We start from the raw sequence: 14455 nt of genomic DNA, 5'->3' as shown, positions 1-14455 counted from the left end.
CATCTTCAAGCGGATCCGTCCCCATTGACTTCCATTATAAGTGTGGACGGATCCGCTCGCCTCCGCACGGCCAGGCGGACACCCGAACGCTGCAAGCAGCGTTCAGGTGTCCGCTCACTGATCCGCCTCCACTGAGAATGCATTGGGGCCAGACGGATGCGTTCGGGGCCGCTCGTGAGCCCCTTCAAACGGAGCGCTCGAGCGGACACCCGAACGCTAGTGTGAAAGTAGCCTTATCTGTCACCAGTGGGGGTTTCAAACAAATTATGTGAGATGGTACTTTGGGGGTCACTTACTATTAGGCTACATGCACACGACTGCAAACCGCGGATCCGCAAAAAACGGAAGCCGCCCGTGTGCCTTCTGCAATTTGCGGAACGGAACAGGCGGCCCATTGTAGACATGCCTATTCTTGTCTGCAAAACGGACAAGAATAGGACATGCTATATTTTTTTTGCGGGGCCATGGAACGGAGCAACGGATGCAGACAGCACACTGAGTGCTGTCCGCATCTCTTGCGGCCCCATTGAAGTGAATGGGTCCGCACCCAAGCCACAAAAACGGTGGCTCGGATGCGGACCAAAACAACTGCTGTGTGCATGAGGCCTTAATGTGAGGCATATGGGGTTCAGTCTAAAAGCATGTGCCCAGCCTGACATTAAAAGTAAATTAACCCCATCATGTTTAAAACATGGCAGTGGCAAGATTGGAGTTAATGAGTCACATTAACCCCAATCTTACTGGCTGCCTGATACATATGTTTTTTGCCTGCCTCTATTTTGAGGCAGGCTACTCTTGCACTGTGTGGGGGTGGGGCACCTGCTATGCTGGTTGCTCAGTGGACTAATGCACACTGACTCCGAGGCTGAGGACAGGGCACTCAGGAGGAGGAGGAGGTTGCTGTTGCTACTGTTCACCGAGCTCACTCGCTCAGACGGCGCAGCAATTTATTCCCTCCACCATCCCTCATCCTGCTTTAATTTGGCCACCCATTTATTGGTGGCAGTAGTGCGCGCAGCTTCAGAGCCCACTCTTTTCATTGGGCTCAGAGGCAGCTGCGTCATAGGAGGGAGGGACTCACTGGATCCACGTGAGGTACAGGGCTGGTTCTAGCTTTGTTAGAAAGGGGCTGTAATGTACAATATAATGTCTGAGTTTAATTTTTTACATTATTAATGGGATAACCCCTTAAATATTGCATATGATGTAGTGGGAACCTGGAAAAAAAAATCAAAATGGGGTGTAATTGGAAAATAAAGCAATATGGCCACAGTTTTACAGCTTTTATGTTTACAGTGTTCCCTATGTGGTAAAAAGTACTTGTTACCTCTATTATCTGGGTTAGTACGATTACAACACCACATTTACTGTATATAGTTTTTCTTGTGTTTTAATGCTGAAAAAAAAACATATTTTTTTCTTTTCATTGCAATATTAAGACCCCCATAACTTTCTTATAGTTACATCTATGGAGCTTCATTAGGGCTCATTTTGTGTGTATGACTTTTTTAGCACATTTTATTACATTTTTTGGGAGGGGAAATGAAGCGATGAAAAAATGGTGAATCAGCCATTTTGATGTTTTTTTTCTGTTATGTTATTCTCCGTATTGGAAAAAAATAATTTTGATTTTTTTAATATGGGCGTTTTTGGATCAGGGTGTCTATAGGAACATGACTGTAGCAGCCTCAGATCATTCAGGAGGAACAGGGCTGCCACAGGGAATAGATGGCTCTTCCGATAGCCGCTAGCGGGAGCATTCCATGCCTAGAAGCTGGAAAGTGCAGCATTTCTGGGTTTTAAGCCTTCAGATGACATGGTCATATTTGACTATGGCATCTGAAGGGTTAAATATTGCGATTGGAATTATCACCGATCGCAGACATCAGCCCTAGGCCTCTGCTGTTTCAAACAGCAGAAACCCGGTTCCTAGGGCATCCTCTGTGATCCCGAGCAGGCACCATATTTAAACAGACCTCCACAGTTTATGTAAAGCTCGCAGTTGTCTAAGGGTTAATTACAAAATTTAGTTGCATTAATGTAATTTGAGTCTGCTGCCTGCTTTCCCTTGCTGGAAGAAAACAGCATAAACGCAGGTATGTTGTTGCAAAAACTGCAGGCATTTTTTAATGCTTTTTTGCCACATCCAAAATGCAGCACATCCCCAATGTCTGCCAGCACCCGCAGACTGATTTTGGTAATTACAGTATTTTTCTCATTATAAGGCCTCATGCACACAACCGTTGTGTGTTTTGCGGTCCGCAAATCGCGGATCCTCAAAACACCGATGGCGCCCGTGTGTATTCTGTAATTTGCGGAATGGCACGGACAGCCATTAATATAACTGCCTATTCTTGTCTGTAAAATGCGGACAAGAATAGGACAGGTTAAAAAAAAAATTGTGTACCACGGAACGGAGCAACGGATGCGGACAGCACACGGAGTGCTGTCTGCATATTTTGCGGCCCCATTGGAGTGAATGGGTCCGCATCCGAGCCGCCAAAACTGCGGCTCGGATGCGGACCAAAACAACGGCCGTGTGCATGAGGCCTAAGATGCACTTTTTCCCCCCAAAGGATGGGAAAAATGGCATTACGTCTTATAAAGAAAATACTATACATGCTCATTAGTATGCAGGAGGCGCATGGAGCAGTGAGTGAAGCGCTGCTTGTACTCACCACTCCCTGGTCTTCCTCCAGACACTGAGCTGCACTGTCCTGACTGCATACAGCATCAGGACATAGAGACACACTATGACCTGATGCTCTACACATTCAGGTAACTGCAGCACGACCTGCAGAGTACTGGTGGAGCAGGAGAGGTAAATTAATATGGGTTCTGATCTGAGGATCTGGTATGGGAGTCTGAACTGAGGTCTGATCTGAGGATCTGGTATGGGAGTCTGAACTGAGGTCTGATCTGAGGATCTGAAATGGGAGTTTGATATGAGCATACAGAATCAGGACATAGAGATGCACTATGACCTGATGTTCTACACATTCAAGTAACTGCAGCACGACCTGTAAAGTACTGGTGGAGCAGGAGAGGTAAGTTAATATTGGTTCTGATCTGAGGATCTGATATGGGAGTCTGATCTAAGGACTGAATTGAGGATCTGATATGGGGGTCTGATATGAGCGTCTGATGAAAACATATTTTTTTCTTATTTTCCTCCTCTAAACCCTAGGAGGTTAGTCATATATAGTGAAACATATAGTACATATCAGTGGACCAAATACATGTATATATGCAAAAATACCATTCACTGAGTAATAAAGTCTGTATTATTTAAATTGGTCCAAGATGTTATGTATAGGGATAACAGCTATAAACTACAAAGAGTACAGTGTACACAATAATTCCATGAGCTTGCAGTGTTGGGGGGGAGGAAGCTAGTACATAGAAAGACCCCTAAATGATTTAAGGGATAGTATGAAACAAAAGGAAATAGTGGGATAAAGTATACTTTCTAGTGCAGAAAACTGTTTGTTTGATGCATAAAATAACTAAAACACACATGTTTAAATTGCAAAAAGAGAGAGCACAATCTCAAAGCACTCACTATTGATCATAAATATTTCTTATTATCCCCAATGGGGAACCCAAAATTGGAGCTAGTCAATTGCAGTTATAAGGTCCCTATAGGGTTCTGATGAATTTTCCCTTTGGGGGGCAGTTACAGGGACAAAAGTTACAAATCATATAAGATTCAAGAAATGTGTAAAAGCAACACTGTCAATGTCCATATAAGGCAAAGGAGGGAATAATAATGCCCATATTTGGTATTATCTTATTTATCATGCAGGTAATATTTGATGTCGGTTTTCCTTGAGTCTGCATTGGCGTACTTCACACAAAATTTATCAAATGTTGTGTGCATGGTAAATTAGGCTCATCTTTAAACCTAACACTTTTGGCTAGAAATGCTCCTCCAGTTGTCTGCACCACCTCCCTACTAGAGTGGCTTTGGAACTTTTTTGCAAGTTTTTAAAAATGCCCCAGTCATAAAACTTGAGTAAATCTCATTGAGGGTCCATTCACACGTCTGCAAAACACGGACACCGGCAATGTGCTTTCCGCAGATGCGGACAGCACATTCCGGCCCCATTGAAAATGATTGGGTCCGCAACTGTTCCGCACCAAAATTGCGGAACGGATGCGGACCCATTTTGCGGATGTGTGAAAGGACCCTAACATTGCTAACTGTACCCACTTGTTCATCTACTTTTCAAAACTAGAATGGTGTAAAAAAGCAAAACATCACAAAAATGTTGTGCAAGTGTCCTCAAAAAGTCACAAAAGCCCTATTTTGCAAATTTATGAAAACAGACTTCTGGAGTGCAGGGCTTGATATATTCCATGCGTGTACAGCGGATGTCCGATCTTCAAAGATGGCGCCTGCTCTGGAGCGGAGCAAGCGTCATAGCCACCAGGTGCCTGTGTTTCATACAGCAGACACCTTCAGCTAATGCACACAATCGGTGGTAATGTCGACCAAAGACATTTAACCCCTCAGATGCCATGGTCAGACAACTATGTCTGAGAGGGCTAAAACCCAGAAGTGCACGCTCCCGGGTTAGGAAAGCCTCCCCCCAGCAAGGACCAGGCTTTCAGGTTCATTACTTGTATATTACAATTCAGGCCAGCAAATGGTAGCACTGAACTGTAAGGCCTCATGCACACGACTGTTGTTTTGGTACGCATCTGAGCCGCCATTTTTGTGGCTCGGATGCGGACCCATTCACTTCAATGGGGCCGCAAAAGATGCGGACAGCACTCCGTGTGCTGTTCGCATCCATTGCACCGTTCCGTGGTCCCGCCAAAAAAATATAGCATGTCCTATTCTTGTCCGTTTTGCGGACAAGAATAGGCATTTCTACAATGGGCCGCCCGTTCCGCAAATTGCGGAAGGCACACGGGTGGCTTCAGTTTTTTGCGGATCCGCGGTTTGCGGACCACAAAAAACTGCACGGTCGTGTGCATGTAGCCTTGCATAGAGATTTTTGCTATAGATTAATGAATCAAATTCCATTATTCTATACAAATTGCAATCTTATGATTGTAAGTTGGGGTCCAATTGGGGACCTAACAAAAAGTAAAAAAAAAAGATTTAGAAAAATCTAAAACTAAATTTTTTAAACTCAACCTCATTTCCCCAAAATTTAAATAAACCATTCAAAGAAATTACATGATGGGCACTGCCTCCTGTTAAAAACGTCCGAATTATTAAAATATAAAAAAAATACTATCCCATACGGTGAATGGTATAACGGAATATACATTTTAGATTTGCAGTTTTTCATCACTTTATGTCCCAAAAAATAAATTTATAAAATGTGATCAAAAAGTGATATACACCCCAACATGGTATAAGCAAAAACTATAGCTTGTCCCGCAATAACTGAGTCCTCACACATCGCTGTAGACATAACTAAAAAAGTTATGGAGGTCAGAATATGCCGATGACAAGAAAAAATATTTTTTCTTCAAAAGATCAGCATTAAAAAATATGTAAGTGTGGTATCGTCATAATCATACTGACCCGGAGAATGAAGAGCACAAGTCAGTTTTACCATATAGTAATGTAACGGTCGCGTACACACACACACAGGGGGGAGGGAAGTGACCACTGCGCTCCACCCTTACCCCTGGCCCTGCCTACTTGCCTCGCGAGTCCTAATGACAGGGGACAACTGGACGGCAATCCCTAACTTGGAGTAAGTGCAGGGATGACAGACAGACAAACAACAGGACGTGAACGGACCGAGTCAATACCAGGAAAGCTGCAAAGTACAAATGGAGCAAGCAGAGAATTGTCAGGAGAAGCCGGGGTCATAAATACCAGGAGAGCAGAGAAGTACAAGAGGAGTCCTAAGAGAGTAGTCAGGTGGGAGCCGAGGTCACAATACCAGGAGGGATGCGCAGTACAGGAGGATCAGGCAAAAGGATGGTCAAGGAACAGGATCAGGTAAGTATTCAGCAGTCCAACAAATACCAGGAACCTAGAAATTAACAGGCAACCTGTAGCCAGCAGGCTGCCTGTATTTATAGTGGGGAGTGAGGGTCATGTGACGTGGCCAGCGTGACATGACCGACAGACCAACCAGTCGAGCGCCGAGTGATCAGCTCGGCGCTCAAGGCAGACTTAGGAGCAAGGAGCCACCCAGCTAGTAAAGCCGCCCTGGGAATGAGGTCAAACACAGAAACTCATTCCAAAAGCTAAGCAACAGTTCTGCGGGCAATGGGGGACCGAGTGCACCTTCAGAACCCCGTGACAAGTAAACATTGTATGTACACCTTCAGAGTCAATTTTTCTTTATGATTGCATTTTACTAATTTTTGGCTCAAAATCATATTTTCAATTGGCCTTTATTAAAAATATTGAGTCATTCTGTCACAAAAGGTTAACAGTTTTTCTAACTGGGTGACTGGTACTTTCACTTTGTGCTGGTCATCTAATAACATTAAAACAAAATAACAAAAGCTTTATTATAATGTCTGGATAAAATATAGGGGTATCTACCCAAACTGCACAAAGCAGCTGATTGAAACGTCACTGATTTGTGGGACCAACCATCCTCATAACCACACTGGTGAAGGTGGAAATGCACTTGAGCAGAATGATCTTCTCGGCCTTTTGGCTAAGATCAAGTGTAGTATCTGTTCTTATCAGTCTGCCTTGACTTGCCGGCCCAGATCCTTGTGGGTACCCCCTGCACTCTGCCTTTGAGCATCGTTGATTAAATTTAGCTTCAGCTCACTGCTGCTATTGGGTGTAGGGCTATTCCCCAGGGAACAAGAGTGCTCTGGTCTCCGACCTCCTCTTGGCCTGCGGCTTAATAGTCTTGGTGTACGACGTTAGACAGTGCTTACTTGGATCTCGACAGCCTGAACACGACTACTGGAAGATTTTCTCCGACTGCGATCCAGGAGAAGACTTTGCGAAAACTCGACGAGGAACCCCGACGACAAGGACTGAAGACTCCGGCCTGAAGACTCTGGCCTCGGGGGACCCCGACGAGGAAAAGAAACTCGGCGAAGACCTTCCCCGGAAGAAGGTCCGCCCAGCAAGAAGGAATCGGAAAAGCCCCGCCCCCTGTGGCAAAAGGGACGCTTTGCGAAGATTTTCCAGGGAGAGGAAGGCAGGAAGAAGGAAGAAGCCATGGCCTCAACCTCAACCGCCAAGCCTCCCAAGACTAAGAAGAGGACTACAGCAGGAAGAAAGGCCACGGAAGAGGCCCTCCAAGACCCTTCAGCCTCAACTTCATCGGCTACTGACCCGGTGGTGCCCATTCCTCCGAAGCAACGGGAAGGCCAGAAGCCCGGCCCTGGCTCCCCTCCGCTGGAGACCTGGATGAGGCAGACAGTCGTCCTGAAACTGAAGGAAGTGGACGGGAGAGCGCCGGACATGAGCCAGGATGTGTTTGGCAAGAAGATGGTCCTGGATCAGGGATTTGCCAAACCGGAAGTGACGAGCATCTATTCCTTCTTTGCTGGGATGTTCTGGATAACCTTCGCTTCCGTGGCCACCTGCAAGAGGTACTGGGAGATGGTGAAAGCCGCACAGCCGGACTCCCCTTTTCAACGCTTTGTGGGCAGCTGCCCAGTCCAGAGAGAAGAAAGGAGAGTGACCGTCGACATGCGGAACCCACACATTCCAGGCAAGGATATTGCCACCTACCTGAAGCGTTTCTGCACCATGGTGAGGGACCCCACCCACATCTTGGACGGAAACGGCTTCTGGACCGGCAAGTGGTCAGTCATCATCCGCCTGAACAAGGACCCCACAGACCCGGATGGCGTGAAACACCTGCCCCCGACCTTCTCGCTGGGCAACTCCCAAGCGCTCATCTACTACTCCGACATGCCGCAGACCTGCAGGAAATGTGGCAAGAAGGGGCACAGGCTGAGCGACTGCAAGGAAGCGGCCTGCTGGATCTGTCGTGTGGCAGGGCACGAAACCCGGGACTGCCCTAAGAAGACGGCATGCAACCTGTGCGGACTGGCTTCACACATGTACAAGGACTGCCCACAAAGAGAACGCACCTGGGCAGCGGTCGCAGCCTGAGCACCGGCCAGCGGGAACCCCACCGCAGCTGCACCTCCGGCAGCAACAAGACTCAAACTGAAGGAGTCCAAAAAGAAGGAGGGTAAGCAGACACCTGCCCTAGGCCATGCTTCCGACCCCCCCCTCTCCCGGCCCCCCTCCCGCCCCGTCGTCACCACCACTGAGGATTCCCTTATCCAACTGCCCATTACCTCAGTAGCACCCTCCACCGCCCGCAGCCCAACCCGCCCCATTGTCACCACTGCAGCAGCACTAACCTCTCCTCCAGCTGCTGCAGCTCTCTCTTTGGAGGATTTTCCCCCTCTTGAATCCCCAGTCGTCGCCCAAAGAAAGGGGAAAAGAAAGGAGAGGGACAGCCCAGCCACTGACCACTCCAAGAAAAAGATGGTCGAGGCAGTGGAAATCTCCCTGTCTGACGAAGAAGAAATGGAGCAGCAGGTGGAAGACCCAGGTGGCCCCCGAACAGCAAAACCTCCACACCACAGAGAGCCTCGATGAGACGAATGTGGAGGCCAGCGGGGAAACCACCGAGCTGCAAGAAGTCCCCCAGGAATCCGAAGCCCTTGACGAGATAGCAGAACAGTGCCGGCTGTTGGAGAAGTCACTCACAGACAGCGGGCAAGATGAAAAGAAGCTGACAGATGTCCGGAGTGGTAACTAAGATGTATCGTTTCCACTAACCTTTATCTTTCTCTTACATGATGGCAAATTTTAACCTCTTTTCCATCAATGTTAGGAGCATCAGGGACAGGTTCAGACGTCAGACGGTACTAACCTTTCTTACTTCACAGGTCGCCAACGTGTTTATGTTGCAGGAGTGTACTTTGCCCCCCTCTAGGTCATACAACCTTCTGGCCAGGGAGTGGTCCCACGGCGCCTCCTACTGGTCTGGTGGTGGCGACTGTAAGTCGGCCGGAATTGCCATCCTCCTCAGGGGAAACGCGTTCACACTTGACTCTGTCCAGGAGCTCGTCTGCGGCAGACTACTTGTCGTAGACGGCTCCTGGGCGTGAAAGCCGGTTAGGCTCATCAACGTGTACGCCCCCCCCTGACAAGGGTGAGCGACTGGAGCTCTTCCAGGCCCTCCGACTGCAACTCGCTACCACTAGGATCGTAGTGACGGCCAGGGATTTCAACTGCCTGATCGAGGAGGACGTACGCAGCTCCGGGACGTCAAGCAAGCTTAATGTCACTTCCAAACTGCTCATTGAGATGGTGACCGAAGCGTTCCTGCAGGACGTTGTGGGCTCCATGGGGAAAGACTCCATTAATTATACGTGGAGCCGACCCAATGGCTCACTCCGTTCTCGGATTGACTTTGTGTTTACCTCTCGGGCAGTCAGGCAGTGTAGGCCCTTTATGGTCCCTTGCTTCTTCTCCGATCACAGGGCCATTCAGGTCCAGTGCACCCTAGGCACTGGGTTTCCCCCGGGCCGCGGGTCCTGGAAACTGAACTGCGCCCTGCTGAATCGCGAGGACGTGCTTGCGGAACTTAGAGAGGTCTACATAGCCTGGCGGAACGACAAATGCTTGTTTCAAATGACTAGTGACTGGTGGGAGTATGTTAAAGTCCAGTTTGGTTGTTTCTTTCAGGCCAAGCAACAACATCAGGCGTGTGAGAAGAAGAGGGCCTTCAGAGCGCTGCAGCGTGAGCTGCGGTCCTTGCAAGACCTTCACCGGTGCGGCTGGAACGTTAGACAGGAGCTGGAGGAGGCACTTTGAGGAGTAATCCAGGCGAATCGTCTTCCGTTCCAAAGTGGAAAACCTGGAGAAGGGTGAGAAGTGTAACTCGTTCTTTTTCAGGAACCTCCACGCCGGCCACACGCCCCTGAACGAACTTTGAGACAAAGACGGCAACATGCGTTCGGGGAAGGAGGAAGTAATGGGAGTCGTCACAGACTACTACACAACCACCTCTACTCCCTGAAGAACACCGACCAGACGGCCGTCTATAAATTCTTGTCAGGTATCACTAACCACCTTGACCCTGCAGGTACGGAGGCAATGGATGACCCTCTGACAGTGGGGGAGGTGCTCTCTGCTGCTAGATCCTTTAGGTACGGCAGGACCCCAGGCAGTGACGGCCTCCCAGCGGAGCTCTATGTAGCACTGGGGCATCTGATCTGTCCGGACCTGCTGGAACTCTATGAGGAGATGGTGGTGGAGGGTAGGATGCCCCCATCGTTGAGGGAAGGAATGATCACGATCCTGTATAAGCGGAAGGGGGAGAGATGTGACCTGAAAAAATGGCGTCCCATCTCTCTCCTGAACGTGGACTACAAGATCCTTGCAAAGGTGCTAGCCAAGCGGCTCAAGGTCGTCGTCGGCAGAATCATCCACCCGGATCAGATCTGCGGCATTCCTGGCCGCAGGATCGCAGACAGCTTCGCTCTCATGAGAGACACGGTACAATATATCAAAGACCGCCGTGTACATGTGGCCCTGGTCAGCCTTGACCAGGAGAAGGCCTTTGACCGAGTGTCTCATGAATTCATGGGCAGGGCTTTGCGCAAGCTGGGTCTAGGCAGGAGGTTCTGTTCGTTTATTGACCTGGTGTATTTTGATATTTGCAGCACGGTGTTGGTGAACGCCCATAATCCTGGGGCAAGAGGCTGGCAACCCAGTGGCGAGGTTAGTTTTGCCAGAGTTATATTAAAGGCCGTCCGTGCGGCCCGCAAAACACACAATGGTCGTGTGCATGAGGCCTTAGTCTGAGGGTGCTGCCACACCTCGACTGTGCTGCGTTTTGATTTGGTAACTTAACTATCTTAATGAGATTCTAATATCTGAAATGTGTGTAGTTTTGAACTCTGTTTTCCTCTGAAGATTGCACATATTCGCTCTCGCATTCAAGGAATTTTCATTATGGAATAATCAATGCATAGTGATGCACTGATTATGGAGAGCTAATTAGATTTTCAAACTGATAAAACTGAAAAAAAAAAAAAAGGCAAAGCTGTATGTTACATAGTATCTCCACCTGGAGACTACCTCATAAATAAAGAATCACAGAGCATTAAAAATTTATTTTTCATCGGCTGCCGCCGCAGCAGTTTGCCACACTGACACTTTCAAGAATGAGCATTTTCTCTCACTGCACACTTCACATACTGGGGCACATTTACTAAAGGACTTGCAACTATTTTAGACATACTGGTGAAACTTGACAAATTTGAATATCGTGCAAAAATTCATTTATTTCAGTAATGCAACTTAAAATTAGAATTTTGTAAAAAGGTTCAATATTCTAGGCTCAAAGTGTCACACTCTAGTCAGCTAATTAATCCATATCCCCTGAGCAAAGGGTACCTCAAAATTGAGACTTTGGGGTTTCATAAGCTGTAAGCCATAATCATCCTAATTATAAAAAAATAAAGGCTTGAAATATCTCGCTTTGCATGTAATGAGGCTATCTCATATATTAGTTTCACCTTTTAACTCCTTAACCCCTTAGGGCTGTTTCACACGAGCAGATGCCGTGCGTGACATCCGCTCCGTGAATGACAGCCAAGACCCGATGCAGACTGCAGAAGCACGGAGCATAAACATGATTGATAATGCTCCGTGCCTCTCTGTGATCTCTTTACTACGAAATCACAGTGACAACTTTATCTCACTGTGATTTCGTAGTAAAGAGATCACAGAGAGGCACGGAGCATTATCAATCATGTTACTGCTCCGTGCTTCTGCTGTCCGCATCGGGTCTTGGCTGTCATTCACGGAGCGGATGTCACGCACGGCATCCGCTCGTGTGAAACAGCCCTTAGGGACTCAGCCCTATTTCACCTTAAGGACTTGGCCATTTTTTGCAAATCTGACCAGTGTCATTTAAGTGGTGAAAACTTTAAAATGCTTTGACTTATCCAGGCCATTCTGAGATTGTTTTTTTCGTCACATATTGTACTTCATGACACTGATAAAATGAAGTCAAAATTATTATTTTTTATTTATAAAAAAATACCAAATTTACAAAAAATAAAATTTAAATTGCAAATTTCCAAGTTTCAATGTCTCTACTTCTATAATACATAGTAATACCTCCAAAAATAGTTATTACTTTACATTCCCCATATGTCTACTTCATGTTTGGATCATTTTGGGAATGATATTTAATTTTTTGGGGATGTTACAAGGCTTAGAAGTTTAGAAGCAAATCTTGAAATTTTTAAGAAATTTTCAAAAACCCACTTTTTAGGGACCAGTTCAGGTCTGAAGTCACTTTGCAAGGCATACATAATAGAAACCACCCAAAAATGACCCCATTCTATAAACTACACCCCTCAAGGTATCCAAAACTGATTTTACAAACTTTGTTAACCCTTTAATTGTTCCACAAGAATTAATGGAAAATAGAGATACAATTTAAACATTTAACTTTTTTGGCAGATTTGACATTTTAATATTTTTTTTACTTTTACAAAGCAAGGGTTAACAGCCAAACCAAACTCAATATTTATGGCCCTGATTCTGTAGTTTACAGAAACACCCATATGTGGTCATAAACCGATGTACGGGCACACGGCAGGGCGCAGAAGGAAAGGAATGCCATACGGTTTTTGGAAGGCAGATTTTGCTGGACTGTTTTTTTTTACACCATGTCCCATTTGAAGCCCCCCTGATAAGCCCCTAGAGTAGAAACTCCATAATAGTGACCCCATCTAAGAAACAACACCCCTCAAGGTATTCAAAACTGATTTTACAAACGTTGTTAACCCTTTAGGTGTTCCACAAGAGTTATTGGCAAATGGAGATGAAATTTCAGAATTTCAATTTTTGGGCAAATTTTCCATTTTAATCCATTTTTTCCAGTAACAAAGCAAGGATTAACAGCCAAACAAAACTCAATAATATGACCCCGATTCTGTAGTTTACATAAACACCCCATATGTGGTCGTAAACAGCTGTACGGGCACACGGCAGGGCGCAGAAGGAAAGGAATGCCATACAGTTTTTGGAAGGCAGATTTTGCTGGACTGGTTTTTTTGACACCATGTCCCATTTGAAGCCCCCCTGATGCACCCCTAGAGTAGAAACTCCAAAAAAGTGACCCCATTTTAGAAACTACGAGATAGGGTGGAATTTTTATTGGTACTAGTTTAGGGTACATATGATTTTTGGTTGTTCTATATTACACTTTTTGTGAGGCAAGGTAACAAGAAATAGCTTTTTTGGCACCGTTTTTTTTTTTTATTTACAACATTCATTTGACAGGTTAGATCATGTGGAATTTTTATAGAGCAGGTTGTCATAGACACGGCGATACCTAATATGTATACATTTTTTTTTATTTATGTAAGTTTTACACAATGATTTCATTTTTGAAACAAAAAAAAAATCATGTTTTAGTGTCTCCATAGTCTGAGAGCCATAGTTTTTTCGTTTTTGGGCGATTATCTTAGGTAGAGTCACAAGGCATTATAAATCATTCAAAACAGGAACCCATACTGCCACACATAGCAAGTTTCTTGCATTGAACTCGCTCGTGTGTGTCTGGCCTTAGTCACATTGGATATCAACATGTCCGATCCTTTGTTCCCACATGAGATAAGCAGCTGTCGGTGTCTGGAAGCAACTTATTCCTCTCTCCCCCAATGAAATCAGATGCAAGCTTTACTGAGCTAAATGTGCATGTGTATGGGGGAGGTAAGAGGGACAGCTCCCAGTTGAACAAGTGTCAGGGTGACAGAGCAATTTTAGGGTGCTTTCACATAAAGCAGGTGCAGATTTTTATGCATGGATTTTGTTGCCTATTTCTGTGCAGATTTTGTTGCAGATTTCTGAGCGCATTACATCTCCCTCTGAAGTGAATGGACACTTTTTTTTTTTATAAAAACCAACACTTTTGATCCCCATAGGATAACATGCGAGAAAATTTTATGCTGCATAATTTTCTGGCAGATTTTTCTGCCACGCGTGAATGCACCATTAGAATTGAAGTCAAATTGTCCTCTGCAGTTTTGAGTTAAATCAAAAGCATTGTAGTCAATTGTAAAATAAAATTCAAATTAATCTGTGGCAAATTTGCAAACAATCCATTATGCTTACTACAAAGATAGCGCCTCACCAACACCCAGCCTGGTCCTTATAAAATACTGGGCCTCATTTATTAAAACTGTCTAACAGGAAAGCTGTCTTAGTTGCTCATAGCAACCAATCAGAGCTCACCTTTCATTTTTTAAGAGCCCTTTAGGAAATGAAATGTGAGCTCTGATAGGTTGCTATGGGTAACTAAGACACTTTTCCTGTTAGACAGTTTTGATAAATGAGGCCCACTAAGTGCACTGACGGGGCTCTCGGTACTCATAGGCAAAAACAGAACAAATCGAAAATACTAATAATAAAGTTGGCAAACTAGGCACTCAAGATGGAAATAGCATTAAAAATAAT

The 14455-nt window shown here is 45.7% G+C and overlaps 1 protein-coding gene and 1 pseudogene across 3 annotated transcripts in view; one reads left to right on the top strand and one right to left on the bottom strand.

Moving 5' to 3' along the window:
- The window catches only part of LRRC20 (leucine rich repeat containing 20), an 801757-nt gene that overhangs the window by 713379 nt on the left and 73923 nt on the right, over nucleotides 1–14455 (bottom strand). The gene's annotated exons all lie outside the window — the stretch shown is intronic.
- LOC121006545 lies at nucleotides 6622–6823 on the top strand (annotated as a pseudogene).

The sequence above is a fragment of the Bufo bufo genome, chromosome 6 (genome assembly GCF_905171765.1).
Source record: "Bufo bufo chromosome 6, aBufBuf1.1, whole genome shotgun sequence".
Lineage (NCBI taxonomy): Eukaryota > Metazoa > Chordata > Amphibia > Anura > Bufonidae > Bufo > Bufo bufo.
This window is presented reverse-complemented; position numbering and strand designations above follow the sequence as displayed.